Consider the following 14,537-nt stretch of genomic DNA (forward strand, 5'->3'; position numbering starts at 1 on the left):
TTCTCTGCTCCATTCAGACAGGGCTCTTCAGTGCCCCATCCCCAGGATCTGTGGAAGTCACAGCAGTAAGACCATCAGTGATTGAGAAGTTATCCACCATGAACTATGATGTCTCCAAACAGCCCCACACACAGTATGTTGAACCACACAGCCCCTACACAGTATGACCCACACAGTCCCTACACAGTGCAATACACCGACAAAGTCGATCATGCAGTATGGTTTTGTGACGCCCAGGCAAAACCAGGTTGTCACAGAGACTGCACAAATCTTCCAGGTGCAGGCCTGGCATGCCAACACAACACCACACATAGGTAACATCAGCCACAAAAGCCTAGTCACCCCCCCGGGACAATAGGGACACACCAGTGGGAAGGTTTCTTAAATCTTTTGGAGACTTGTTCTCCCTGACTTGTTTCCGGGACACGTGGGGTGTTTCCCCTCCAGCACCTCTTTCCCTTGGTCCTTTCTCTATGTCTTTTGTTATATGTTTTTGATATCCCTACAGCATTATATAAATAAAATGTTTTGTACATTTATAATTATGGCTTGTCTGGGTGTCTTTGTCACTAGGCAAATTTAAAGACTCTCTTGCTTCGGTTTTACTGATATCTTGAGTTGTTGCCAATAATACCTTTCTTACGTGGCCCTTTTATGTTTATATTTCAATTAAAATTAGCATTTAAACAGTTTTCCTCATCTTGCTGTTCACATTTTAACATCATAAGACCAATACGACACCTAACAATTGATTGACCATATCTCGCCATTGGCTTCAAGCAGGATGTTCTCAGACAGATGTGGTCACTGAGCTTAGTGCGTCAGAGAGATAGAGAGAGACTGGAAGAGTCACAGAAAGGCATAGAAGTAGACGTCCTTTGGCCACATCCCACATTGATGACCGCTTCATTGTGAACTATGCACTTCGGAACCGAATGAGGAATGACACACATGTCCAGGCACATTTAAAGGGAGGTGAGAGGCACCCAAGTGTCATGTCAGACCATTTAAAACAATTTCCATCAGCATGGTCTGCGTGCTAGACGACCTAAAAGGGAACCTGACCACATTAACAGGCACAAGCGTCATCACCCTGCTGAATGAGGGACCAGTTGGTCTCAGTGCTGTTCATTGATGAATGTGAATTCACGCTGAGCAGAAATGATGGCCATCAATGAGGCTGGAGATGTCAAGGAGAGTGCTATGTATCAGCCACTGTTGTCACCAGATGAAACTTTGGTGGTGGTGGTATTACAGTGTGGGCAGGTGTGTCTGTTCAATAAAGAACTGCCCTACACTTTGTGAATGGTACAGGGACAAGCCAGTACTATTTGAATAACAAGCTTCATGGATAACAATGCTCTAGCTCATTAATGTTGTATCATTATGGAACAGCTGCTGGAGACTGGGGTACTTCAAATGGATTGGCCTGCACTTTCTTCAGATATAAATCACATAGAAAACCTATGGGATCAGCTAAATCGTCATGTAGAGGCTTGTAATTCTGTACCCAGTTACCTCAAAGACCTGAGTGCCACCCTTCAAGAGAAGTAGCATGCCATGCCCCAGTACATAACTCCACTTATGAACAGCTTGAGACTTTGTTGACAAACAGTAATTGGCCATATGACAAGGTATGGAGACTGACATTTTTTGGGGGATTATACCCACCACTTTTGTTGGCTTTTGCTTTGAGGAGGAAATCATCATTACATGCTTCTACTTAAATGCCCTCCTTTTATTATAAAATATTACTGTAGCATGAGCTTTTTATGCTTTACAAATATCTCTAACCTTTTGTGAGTAGTATACACATATAGTAAATAGTTTAGTTTTTATCAATTGACAAAATGTAAATTGAATGGATAAAAGAAATCAAACCAAAATGAATATTTGGAGTGACCATTCTTTGCATGAGAAAAAAACCCCGATTCACTCACTTCTTAGGCGTAGTGCTTCTCTGCTCAGTCTCTGGATGTGACCAGTATTCATGTCAGCATGTAAATATAGATGATTGTTCTTTTGTAGTGACCTTTACAACATAAAAGGGCATTTTGATGATATGTCTCCGGTGTCCTTTAACAATAAAATCAATGATTATATCCAACAGACCACCCTCCCAAGGATAACCTCTGAGACCGCACTGGCACTAGAAGATGATTTTTCTGAGGAAGAAATGTCCTCAATTATTAAAGCCTCTCTGGCTGTTGAGACTCCCAGCCTTGATGGATTCCCATCTAAATTCTATAAGGTTTTTGGCTATCAAATTGTTCCCTTCCTCACAAAAGTATTTGGCTGTCTCAGAGGATTCTCCTTTTGTTGCCCAGTCCCTAGAGGCTTACATCAGCAATAATGCAACACCCGGGAAAGACCATACAAATGTCTCCAACTACCGACCTATCTCACTTATCAATGTTGATATAATATTTTTTGCTAAATCCTTTGCCAATACACTGGACACTTTGCTTCCTGGGATCATCCACACTGATCAGGATGGTTTTGTTATGGGTCGGGAGGCCAGAGACAGTACGAATAAAACACTCATCTGCTTGGCCGGGGCAAAGGCAAAGGCACTTCTTATGTGTCTCCTCTCTGTTGTTGTAGAAAAAGCCTTTGACCAGGTCAACTACAACTTTATGGTAGCCTCACTGCGTCAGGTAGGATTGGGCACCAGATTTAGAGTGAAATTTTCCTAGATATATTAGGCCCCTATGGCTAGAGTCAGGGTCAATGGCTTCTTATACTCATTAATTGCAATTAATAACAGCACATGCCAGGGATGCCCTCGTCCCCCCATCCTCTATGTGTTACTAATGGAACATCTGGGTCCTCTTTCAACTATTTTCGCTAGCCAGGAATTTTCTCCAGGTTTAATTGCAGATATCGTTCTCTTTTGGAAGAGGGGCTAGGACACGCGATTCTTAAAACCTTAAAGGGAACACTGCTGTTTGGTACAATATACGTAGAGAAAGGAAAAAATGTATTTCCAATGGATAAAATTCATGAAGCCCTAGAAATGAAAAAAAAGACAGCACATCATTAATATTATTTAGAAAATAAAATACGACAAATCCCATGGATGATGCAATGGTTGTGGCATTAGTACTACTGAGAAAGTATGATTGATGCCTTAAATGAAGGGTGTATTTTTTACTGAGTCATAATCAAGAAAAGCCAACACTTCACGCCTGATCCTCAAGGTTTACAGCCTTCATTATTTGTCAAGGTAACTAGAAGAGAGTAGAGCATTGGAGTCAAGAGGAGTCAATGTCGCTCAGACTTCCGTCTTTGTTGTGATAGACTATGGCTTTAGATAAGCTGCTTAGGAGGAGACTGGATATTTCAGACATGGATCATTGCTAAACAAGTGGCTCTATGAATTGCAAATGTTGAGTTCCAAATGCGATAATAGCAGCACCTGCCGGAAATCTACCAAGCACTTACTACACACATTGCATTTATTAAGTGTTGTACTGGAAACTATGGATTTCACAGTACAGTCTAAAAATCTATACTGCTGCGCTACTGCCAAAAGGATCATGTTTCTTCAAGTGATTTTATTACAGTTATCTAAGGATAACTGAAACCTTCTGCATTATTTTGTATATTTATACAGTTCTGACTAGACATTATGGCATTAAGCAGAATATGCCATCAATGTCTGTTTAGCAGTGGTTTGACTGATGTGGTTTCCACCCATGCCAATTAAGTGGCAGCATCTTTTTTTGGAGGTCATATGGTCAGCCTATTAGAGTTAATTGCTGACCGCTGGGGCCAAGGAGAAAGCAGATCGAGGTCAAATCTATTAAAACTCAGGCCATTTCATTCTAGCAGACACATCAAATGGAATCCAATCAATGTGACATCGATGGCATATTGTGAAGCCACACCATCAATGATTTTAGTGAGAAATTCTCTTAACACTAGAAGTCCCAGAGAGGGGTCATTTAACATTTATACCTTTGGAACCCAGAGAGGGTCGAATGACCTGAAGGATTTTAGCTAACATCCTATAATCACCGTCTTTTGTTCTGTAATTAAGGCCATTACTGTCGCACCACAGGAGGTTGTTGTTTTCCATTGAGTTTAGCCATTTAGTTTCTAGTTAGTTCTATTCAGTTTGGACTAAGGCCATGTGCGCACGTTGCGTTTTTTTCCACGGAAACGCTGCGTTTTGAACTGCAGCGTTATTGCATGCATTCAGCTTCCCCAGCAAAGTCTATGAGAAAGCCGAAAAAATCAATGCACACGCTGCGTTTGTAAACGCAGCGTTTTGGAAGCCCAAAAATCGCTGTGGAAAAAAAAAGCAGCATGTCACTTCTTTTGTGCGTTGTAGCTGCGATCTCCACCCATTGAAATCAATGATGTGGGTCAAAACGCAACCAAAATGCACTTAGACTGCCCTTTTTATTGTGTAACGCATGCTTTTTTGACAAGCAAATTGCAGGTCTTTTCAGTCTCTGTCAATGTCGGTCAATTTCTGTCTGTGGATGTCGGTGAATCTCCCTCTGTCTGTCGGTCGGTCGGTCTCTTTCTCTGTCACTTGGTCGCTCTGTCTGTGTCTCTCTGTCGGTCAGTCTCTCCCCTCTCTCAGTCACCGATCCCCGGCGCGGCACGGCTGTCACACTGCTCCGGCGGCTTTTCCTCTTTTGAAAATGCCGGCCGCTCATTATTCAATCTGGTTTCCCTGCTTTCCCCACCGGCGCCTATGATTGGTTGCAGTCAGACACGCCCCCACGCTGAGTGACAGCTGTCTCACTGCAACCAATCACAGCCGCAGGTGGGCGGGTCTATATCGTGCAGTATCGTGCAGTAAAATAAATTAAAAAAAAAAAAAAACGACGTGCGGTCCCCCCAATTTTGATACCAGCCAGGGTAAAGCCACACGGCTGAAGGCTGGTATTCTTAGGATGGGGAGCCCCACGTTATGGGGAGCCCCCCAGCCTAACAATATCAGCCAGCAGCCGCCCGGAATTGCCGCATCTTTTAGATGCCACCTTACCGGGACTCTACCCGGCTCATCCCGAATTGCCCTAGTGCGGTGGCAATCGAAGTAATAGGGAGTTAATGGCAGCAGCCCATAGCTGCCACTAAGTCCTAGGTTAATCATGGCAGGCGTCTATGAGACACATTCCATGATTAACCTGTAAGTGAACGTAAATAAACACACACGAAAAAATCCTTTATTTGGAATAAAAGACAAAAAAACACCCTCTTTCACCACTTTCTTAAACTCCCAAAATACCCCTCCAGGTCCGGCGTAATCCACACGAGGTTCCGCGACGCATCCAGCTCCGCTACATGAAGCTGCCAGGAGCGGCAGTAGAACACCGCCGCTCCTGTGAGCTCCACGCAGCAACTGAAGTGAATCGCGCTGTCAGCGGGGACGTCACTGAGGTAATGCCGGTGTGTGTATGTGGTGATGATGGGTGCGGTAGTGCCGGTGTGTGTGCGGTGAGGATGAAGGCTGTAGTGTCGGGATGTGTGTGGTGGTGATGAGGGCTGTAGTGTCGGGATGTGTGCGGTGATGTAGGCGGTAATGTCAGGATGTGTGCGGTGATGGCAGCGCTGATCGCGCTTGCTCACTTCAGTCACTCAGGGGATTAGTGGTCACTGGTGAGTCCTTCATGGGTGACCGCTAATCAGGACGCCACACACAGACACAGCCGCGGTATGACAATGAAGTCGGGTGAAGTTCACCCGAGTTCATTCTCATCGCGCGACTGTGTCTGCTGTCAGCTGGCATGTAGCAGAGCTGAATTGCCGGAGGAACGCAAAAATGTCAAAAATGCATCCAAAACGCATGCAAAATGCATGGAAAAAGCATCCAAAATGCATGCGTTGTGGATGCATTTTTTATTTTTACAAACGCAGTGTTCAGTCTGCCAGAGGGTGCGTTCTTTTCTGCACTGCAGAGAACGCAACGTGCGCACATAGCCTAAGGGTCATTTGACCCTCTTTCGGGACTTCAGGGGGGAGCTCGAAATCTCTGGGACATCTAGTGTTAAGCACAAGACTGAGCATTGATACGGATTTGTATCAGATCAAGCGATTTCAGAGTCCCCCTAACTTTATCTTCCATTTATAATAATACTGCTATCTCCCTATGTGGCAGAGGAGAGGCAGGGGAAAGCTATACTTTTATTCATGCTATCCAGGTCACCCTCCTATCTCTGAATTTAGGCCCATATAACATGAAAGTTCTGGTTAATTTTAATAGCCCACTCTTTAAATAGAACCTTTCAGGTCCAATAACACTATTAACCTGCAGATATGGGCTTAGTCTGCAGTTTAATCAGGTTAGGCATGCGACTGGCCTCAGTACTGAAAATGTGGCAACCAGGAGAAAATTAACATTATTACTCCCAGAAGCTGGCAGCTTTCAGTCATGAAGGTGTGCCTGGACCAATTACATCATGGCTCCCAACACTGATAACATCGTCTGTAATCACGCTCGGCACAGTCCTGACATAGCCAGCTCTGCACTGATGTACTGTATAGCTTGCCGACAGTGTTTATAGCCCTCAGTACTGTGACTGGTGTCTGTCATTTGGTTGCCTACATGACTGAAAGCTGGTGGTTCCTAAGAGAAATAAAATTCATTTTCTCCTCGGTACCGCACTTTCAGTCCTGGGGCCAGGTACCTTCATAATATTATTACTCTGCAAACATTATGTTACAGCAGGAGGAGCTGATCAGATTTCTATACATTTTTGTGGTAAAAGTTTCAGTAAAACTTGTATTTTATTTGTCAAAATTCCTGGTGTTTGTATGCTGTAGAGTGTTGGCTCACTCGGAGGAGCATGGGGGGGCGACTGTTATAAAACATCCACGCTGTTTTATACTTCATTAAAAAAAGCCACAAACAAGGAAAATAAACTGAATTTTTTGGCAGGAAAACAGTATAGGCAGTCCTAACAATGGCACTACAGTGTGTTAGTCCAGCACAGTCCAAGCATGGGAACTTCACACAGGAAGACTTCTTACCTCCACACACCGCCAACTAATTAATTCACGTTGGATTTTCTTATGTCCACAATACCACGCTCTGGGGTGGGGATACGTGAGCAGCCTTTCCCACCCATCTCTTTGACTGCTCGTAAACCCGGCCCTGACCAGCCCTATTAACTCTCTCAGTACTATACGTAATAGAGTTAGATTCCAGGCTTACATCACGGAGAATAGCCCCCTCTGTGATACATATCTCCCATGCATGACATGTCCGGCAGCTATCTTACAATGTATATGAGTCCAGCGGGTGTTTCTTTTCAGTGATTGACAGTCTTCCCTATATGACTGTGCATGCAGAGATAGCTGTCAATCACTGATAGGACTGCCCACTGGACTTATACATACAAAAGATTTCAATGAAAATACAGTTTAAACTATTTTTTTTTTACTACAAACCAATATATCATTCTTCTCAGCTTCTCCTTCTCTATACCATACTATCTACATATAGAAATTCATGTATCACATGAGAGACCTTTTTCACATTATTTTAAAAGGAACCTGCAAATGTTGTACATGCAGTCCAATCTGTGGACCAGATGGTATATAGGAAGAGAAGCCGAGCAGAAGGATATATAGGTTTATTGAAAAAGATTCAGTATATCTTGTATTTTATTCATTGTAAACCTGTTTGAATGCATGAGTCCAGTGGATGGTCCAACCCACTAACTCCTATCTTATACATATACAGACAGACATACAGGGTAAAGTGTCCATCACTGAGCAGGACCGCCCACTGGACTCATATGTACAAACACTAGGAATTTCAATGAACAACATTCAAGTGTGGACAATTTGGAATAAAAATTAGATCAATTTGATGGGCTCATTCTGCTATAACATCCTGCAGATCAGATACCATCTTCATCATGACAGGTTCCCTTTCATCATGGTAGTACACCACCCAATAGTAGCGACAGATCAATGTGTCACTTTCCATGTAGACAGTGAATCATTTCACTAATTGTGATTATTTAAATATGATAATTAGTACACTTCCCAATGTTAGAAAAGAACAGTGACTAGGGGTTAAAAGTCACGCCAGTGTAGAAATTAGCATGTTAAAAATTATTGCAACATAAATATATTTGATTAGTGCCTTTATAAACACAGCTATGACTTGTCTATAATGTGACTGCTATAAAGCATTCATAAACATGTTATACTTAGCATTTTGGATTTAATCATCAGTTATTTTTACATTTTTGCATCGGTATTAAGAAATGGATTATTGTAGGGCATAAAACATTGATAATTTTGGCGTAGGAATTTAAGGCCCTGTGCGCACACTGCGTTTTTAGCCGCGTTTTTTTTGTGTTTTTGCTCCTGAAATTTCTTGAGTAAATGTTAGTTGTAACCTTTCTGCAAACATTCCCCGGAAAAAACGATGGAAAAAAAAAAAAAAAAAAATATCTGTGCGCACACTGCATTTTTTTTTTCACAAGAACATTCTTTCTACAGAATTTCTTGAGAAAAAAAATGAGCATATCACTTCTTTTCTGCAGGTACCTGCGTTATTTGCCATAGATAATGGTAAAAAAATGCAGGGACCAACCTGCGGAAAAAACGTATCAAAAACTCATCAAAAATGCACAAATACGTGGTAAAAATGCATGCATTTTTCAGTGCGTTATTGGTGCGTTTTTCGAACGCAAGTGCGCTAATCTTTCAGACTCAAGAAATGTCTTGAGAAAAATCATTTTTCAAGTGTGCACAGAGCCTAAATAGCATAGTGTTCAGCACAAACGCCATGATAAATGTCCCCTAATATTTCTCGTGAACAACTGAAAGTCAGATTGTAAAAATTCCACATAGCTTCAATACCTGTAGACCTCATGTGTACACGGCTGCTCTAATTCTATACAACCACTATAATACCGCACTCACACAAGTTTATGGAGCCTCAATGTACTGCCGCATGTCTGAACTCAGTGCACTGTATTTCACAAAACACCTCATACCTAATTTGACTGAGAAATATCTGCCATGTTTCATTAGATGCCAGGTTAAAGTAGTATTCTCCAAAGTACAGCGCTATACAGAGCACCATATGGCGGGACATGGGTATGCTCCATAATAAATGACTTCCAGAGTGTTTCTCACTTTAATACGTGTTCAGTCTATTCAAATATAAGGTAATTTATGGTAGGCAATGCTAAGAGACAATCTACAATAATATAATTTAACTATATTTCTATTACTTAACCCCCGGGCGATTTTCCGTATATTTTTTGCTCCCCTAATTCCGAGAGCCGGAACTTTTTTTATTGTTCCGTCAATTTTGCGATATGAGGGCTTGTTTTTTGCAGGACGAGTTGTACTTTTACATGGAATCATAAGTTACCATAGAGTGTACTATACAACGGCAAAACAATTCCAAGTGCAGAAAAATTGCAAAAAAAGTGTGATTGCACGATTGTTTTAGGGGTATTTTATTCGCTTTGTTCACTATATGGTGAAACTGATGTGTCACTGTGATGCCTCAGGTCGGTATGAGTTCATAGATATCAAACATGGATAGGTTTACTTTTATCTAAGGGGTTAAAAAAATTCTGCAGTCTGTCGAAAAAAATAGCGCACTTTTTGAGCCATTTTCCGCGACCAGCAGCGTTCTGTTTTCAGGCTCTGTGGCTCAGTGACAGCTTAATTTTTGCGTCTTGAGCTGATGTTTTTAAATCATACCATTTTTGCACAAATGCTACATTTTGATCGCCTGTTATTGCATTTTGTGCAAAATTTGTGACAACCCAAAAACATAATTTTGGAGTTTGGAAAATTTTTTTGCCGCTACTCCATGTACCAATCTGTAAATTGATTTTATATTTAGATAGATCAGGCATTTCTGAATGTGTGTAGATTTATTTTTTTTGTAAATCAAAATTTTATTCATTTGAAAAAGGCATCTCCAAATCAAGGAACATTTATGGATATCTATGAACAATTAACAGGGAGAGAAACAATACTCCCCTTATTATGTAAGCATTCTAACAGATGTCTATTACTCTCACTGAATATATTTATTTTTTTAACCCTTTAATTTTTACTGGGGCGTATGGGGTGTGATTTGAACTTTTAGGGGGTTTTTCATAACTTTTTTTTTTTTTTAATTTTACTAGTCTCCCTAGGGGACTAGAAGGATCAGCAGTCTGATCGCTCATTCATTTCTTCTGATCAGAGCTGCACAGTGCTCTGCCGGCTGTAACAGAAAGGGAGTCATGATAGCGACAGGAGTCATCCCATGACCCCATGCTACCATGGCAACCAACAGCTCTCTGTGATGGCGGCAGGTAAGTGTGCGTTACCCCTTGCGATGCTTAAAATCATGCCGTCACATTTTGACAGCTTGATTTAAGGGGGAACAGGCGGGGGTGTATCGCGGATCACCTGCACAGCACATGTCTGATGTACAAATCAGCAGACATGTGCGGGGATCAGCACTAGCTCACCACAGCAACCAGTGATCACCCCTTCATGATTTAGGACATACTGGTACTTCCTCAGTCGTGAAGGGGTTAAAGGGGTTTCCCACAATGTTCCTTTTTTATCAATACATCTTGGAATAATAAGTTCCACAATTGAATGGATTTAAAAAAATGTCCTTGTCCTTATATACAGTTGAAACCAGAAGTTTACATACACTATCTAAAAAGACCCATCTGCATGTTTTTCTCACTATCGGACATGAAATCAAAATAAACCTTTCCAGTTTTAGGTGAATTAGGAACCAAAAAAAATTATATTTGCCAAATGCCAGAATAATGAGAGAATGTTTTAAATTTAATTTTAATGTTTTAAATTTAATTTTAATGTGCTTGCCGGCACGGAGAGGCAGCCTGCCGGCACAGAGAGGCAGCCTGCCGGCACGGAGAGACAGCCTGCCGGCACGGAGAGACAGCCTGCCGGCACGGAGAGACAGCCTGCCGGCACGGAGAGACAGCCTGCCGGCACGGAGAGACAGCCTGCCGGCACGGAGAGACAGCCTGCCGGCACGGAGAGACAGCCTGCCGGCACGGAGAGACAGCCTGCCGGCACGGAGAGGCTGCCTGCCGGCACGGAGAGGCTGCCTGCCGGCACGGAGAGGCTGCCTGCCGGCACGGAGAGGCTACCTGCCGGCACGGAGAGGCTACCTGCCGGCACGGAGAGGCTACCTGCCGCCTGCCGGCACAGAGAGGCTGCCTGCCGCCTACCGGCACGGAGAGGCTGCCTGCCGGCACGGAGAGGTTGCCTGCCGACACAGAGAGGCAGTCTACCCGCACAAAGAGGCAGTCTACCCGCACAAAGAGGCAGTCTACCCGCACAAAGAGGCAGTCTACCCGCACAAAGAGGCAGTCTACCCGCACAAAGAGGCAGTCTACCCGCACAAAGAGGCAGTCTACCCGCACAAAGAGGCAGTCTACCCGCACAAAGAGGCAGTCTGCCGCCTGCCCGGACAGCCTGCTGTCCTCACAGCCCGTCGCCCGCACAGCTAGCTGCCCGCGCCAACTCTCCACCCAGTAAGCAATATTCGGATTTTAGGACACACCCTTCATTTTCCTCCCAAATTTTTGGGAGGAAAATGTGTCTTATACCATACGGTACATCCAAAGGTTTGTCTCTAATTAACTCAGATGTTGCCAATAAACCTATCAGAAGCTTCCAAAGACATGACATCATCATATGGGCTGTCCTATATTGTTGAAACTATAAAATGCATACAGTTGTACATTTTTGGCTTTTCAGTGTGCGAGGGAAAATATGATACTGCATTACTGCAAAAGAGAGATATTTAGTTTATGTATTGGCCAATTCATGTAAGCCCGGAAAACCAACGGCAAGGTAATCTCTGTAATTCGGGAACCTAACTTAATGCCACTATCTAGGTTAAAAACTTCCGTGTCTGGGCAAAATGCCACTATTTGGACTACAAACCTCCATGTATGGGCAGCTAGGCTCCTGCTATAATGGTTATGAACACAGCCAGGTCTTAGGGCGGAGTGCCCAGTCAGAAAGAGACTCACTACAAATATCCAAAAAACATACCCGCACATCCAACAAATGTGAACAGGCATTTTCCCCAGACACGGATGTTTTTAATCTAGATAGTGGCATTAAGTTAGATTTCCGGATTACAGAGATATACCTTGCTGTTGGTTTCCGGGCTTACATGCATTGGCCAATACATAAACTAAATATCTCTCTTTTGCAGTAATGCAGTGCCATATTTTCCCTTGTACATTTTTGGCTTTTCAGTGTGCGACTGTATGCATTTATAGTTACTATGTTTTTTCAGCTAGCACCTGTTCACATTTGTTGGATGTGAGAGTCAGTTTTTTGGATATCCATATTGTTGAAAGCCATATACTCATTTACTCAGTACATAGCAGGGACACACACAGTTGAAACCAGACGTTTACATACACTATCTACAAAGAAACATCTGCATGTTTTTCTCACTATCTGACATGAAATCAGAATAAACCTTTCCCATTTTAGGTCAATTAAGATTACCAAAATTATATTTTCCAAATGCCAGAATGAGAGAGAATGTTTTAAGGCATTTTTATTACTTTCAGAAAAGCCAAAAGTTTACATACACTAAGGGCTGGTTCACACTAAGCGACAGCGACAACAACGTCGCTGTCACGTCACCATTTTCTGTGACGTAACAGCGACCTTGTAAGTCGCTGTTATGATCGCTGCTTAGCTGTCAAACACAGCAGCCGAAGCAGCGATCATAACCGCGAGAGCAGGGAGCCGCGCACACTGCTTAGCGCTGGCTCCTTGCTCTCCTAGCTACAGTACACATCGGGTTAATTAACCCAATGTGTACTGCAGCTACATGCCGGAGCCGGCAGCACAGGCAGCGTGAGAGCTGCGGAGGCTGGTAACTAAGGTAAATATCAGGTAACCACCTTGGTTACCCGATGTTTACCCTGGTTACAGCTTACCACAGCTGCCAGATGCCGGCTCCTGCTCCCTGCTCCCTTCATTTCGTCGCTCTCTCGCTGTCACACACAGCGATCTGTGCGTCACAGCGGGAGAGCGGCTTTGAAGAAAACGAACCAGGGCTGTGTGTAACGAGCAGCGATCTCGCAGCAGGGGCCAGATCGCTGCTCAGTGTCACACACAGCGAGATCGCTAATGAGGTCACTGTTGCGTCACCAAAACCGTGCCGTAGCAGCGATTTCGGTAGCGATCTCGCTGTGTGTGAAGCACCCCTAACTGTACAGGGATATGGTTTGATTGTACCACATCTTCTGGGCCAGGGGCGAAAGTAAGAAAATATACAACCATAACAGCACAGGATTGCATATAAATTCTTTCTCCAAGGTAAAACATTTTAAAAACAAGCAGGGAAATGTTTACCTCACAAAAAGAACAGCTATAAAAATGTGCTGTAATGTCTGTGTACAATTGTGTTCTTCCCTGCCCAGGAGATGAGGTATGATCAGACCATATTCATGTACGGTCAAACACAGTACATAGCTGGGACACATTTATAAGATTATTTCTTTGTGGGAAAACACCTTTAAAGCTTAATTTTTCTTTTTAACAATTATGGGACCTTTAACATGTGTCAGAACATCAGAACAACAGTAGGTATGCATTTGGGTAGGGAGCTATGTTATTCTCCAAACTTTGTGTTGTTTTTTTTTTTAATCAGCAACTATTTAAAAGGGTTAATCACAAAATTCAAATATTCATAGGATAGGGGGAAACTTGTTGATCACTGGGGTTCTGAGCACTGAAACCTCAGCCTTCCTGAGATCAGGGCTCTGAACCCCAGTCCTGATTGGCGCATATGTGTGCGCACTCTGCCTTGGATCCATTCAATGTCAATCTGATTGCCAAAATAGTCGAGCACAGCACTCATCTTTCGTCTTTTGCAGTCCTTTAGATCAGAGTTTCCCGACTACAGTCCTCAAGGCCTACCAACAGTGTGTGTTTTTAGATTTCCTTAGCATTGCTGATGTGTTGGAATCATCGCCCCTGCAAATGATTAAATTATCAAATGTGAAATACTAAGGAAATCTGGAAAACATGCACTGTTTATGGCTCTAGAGGACCGAGTTGGGAAACTCTGCTCTAGATAATGGATCGGGTAGAGGTTGAGCATGCGCACCTTTGCTCCATTCCGGACTGGGCTTTAGCGCCCTGATCTCAGGTTGGCTATAGTTGCAGCCGTCATGCCTCCAGTGATAATCCTATTCTGAACGTTCCAAAGCCTCGATATCAGGATTGACAGGGGTCTACTCCCAACCATCAAATGCCCAGTGAACAGCAAGTTATCCCCTATGATTTAGATTATAAAAATAAATATCAAAATTAAGTGAGATTATATGCAAAAATACCATCTAAATATTTATGAATAAAAGAAATAAAAGTTACAAAGTTCTATAAATATTTGTTTCAAGTAATACACACTAAAAGCCGGCTCTACATGCCCTGCTCAATGTAGTAGCTGGAATTAGGAATTTGCTGAATGATTTCCCTTCTCACATCTTTTTATTACATGGACACCTTTAAATCAATGTGTAAGCCAGTTT

The sequence above is a fragment of the Anomaloglossus baeobatrachus genome, chromosome 4 (assembly GCF_048569485.1).
Source record: "Anomaloglossus baeobatrachus isolate aAnoBae1 chromosome 4, aAnoBae1.hap1, whole genome shotgun sequence".
Taxonomy (NCBI): domain Eukaryota; kingdom Metazoa; phylum Chordata; class Amphibia; order Anura; family Aromobatidae; genus Anomaloglossus; species Anomaloglossus baeobatrachus.